Here is a 1,458-nt window from a genome sequence, read left to right as displayed (position 1 = left end):
ACATATGCAAATATACTCTATTATATAGCATAAGGTTACCAAAACAATCCGCATCTAAATAAATTAATAATAGTAAAGACAACAAAGATGAAGTTATAATAAATAGAACACAGCAAATAAAATCCACAACTGAACCTAAGACTCTAAAGTGCCATTCCTGAAACAGGCTCCAAACAATCAGTACAAATTTTGCATCATCACGAATTTTGCATCATTGCCAAGAATTGTAGTTTCTAGAGCAGCTTGACTTTTCAGTAGGGTATGAACATGCAATACTCAACAAACTCTTACAACTTGTTACATTTCATTCACAGATAATTTATTATGATTTTTATAATAACTCACTTGATAACTGAAAGATTTTTAATAACTAGTAAATTATTTTAACACTAAAAGTTTACAAAACTATTCATTTATATAAACAGAAAGAAGATATTTTATAATCTATTGCCAACCCATTGAAATAAAATCAATCCTCATGGAGCTGGGAAAATAATTTGAAACTATTTTATTAAAATATAAAGAGCCTCAGACATCCACCTAGCAGAGAGAAGACAAAGCATCAATTCATCCGAGAGCTAAAATCTTCCAGAGTGGCCTTAACATTTGGATCCTGCTTTGGACAATACTATTTTTTATTCTCAGAACTAGTTCATCAAATCTCCTGGGAATTTGAAATGAATCCCTCAGAATTACAATAAAACAGACCTGAAATAAACCCATCAGAAATGCTTTCTTTTATGGAATCCTGTTTGGAGATTTTCAATTAGAAGCCAGGAGGCTAACTAATCATTTTTCGGATCTATGTCATCTTTGCACCTCCCACCCCCAAATATAAATCCATAGGACTTAAACCGACTCCATCTCCCACTCCTTTCAATAACATTATGTTTCCTGCTAAAGCACCATCCTCATTCTTAACCTGACATTTTAATTTTAGTGATATATGTAATTTGCAGCAAAATTGCCTATTTCCTCCAGCTTTCTTTCACATTCCTGTCTTCAAACTCTGCTCATCTAAGCCAATCATATTCTATGTTAACTTTTTGAGAAATCTTTGATCCTCATCTGTTCACTGGCATGGGTACTGATTTGTTTTTCTAAGACCAGCGGAGCGGGCACAAAAGAACCAGCGGGTAGGCAAGTGTAGGAGCAAAACTGCAAGTTTATTTTGGTAACCTAAGGTGTGGGGAAGAAGTCTGTCGCCCTCCGGCAAAGAAGGCCGACAGAGTCCCCCCGCCGTGGGGCTCTCGGGCGGGGTTCCTGCATCCCGACTTCAGTGGGGCTGGAGGAAGACCGCGTGGCTCACTGGTGGAGAGCGGCTTTTCTAGGAGTGGGAGGGCAATAGGCGGGGCACGGGCATGTCGGGGGCGTTCCGCAGGTGCGACCAGGTAAATCTTGGTCTCTTCAGGTTGACGTCACCTGGTGCATGCCCAGTTGGTCTGCACCTTCCCGGGT

This window comes from Colobus angolensis, unplaced genomic scaffold (assembly GCF_000951035.1).
Source record: "Colobus angolensis palliatus isolate OR3802 unplaced genomic scaffold, Cang.pa_1.0 Scaffold104, whole genome shotgun sequence".
Classification (NCBI taxonomy): Eukaryota; Metazoa; Chordata; class Mammalia; order Primates; family Cercopithecidae; genus Colobus; species Colobus angolensis.
Note: the sequence above shows the minus strand (reverse complement) of the source record.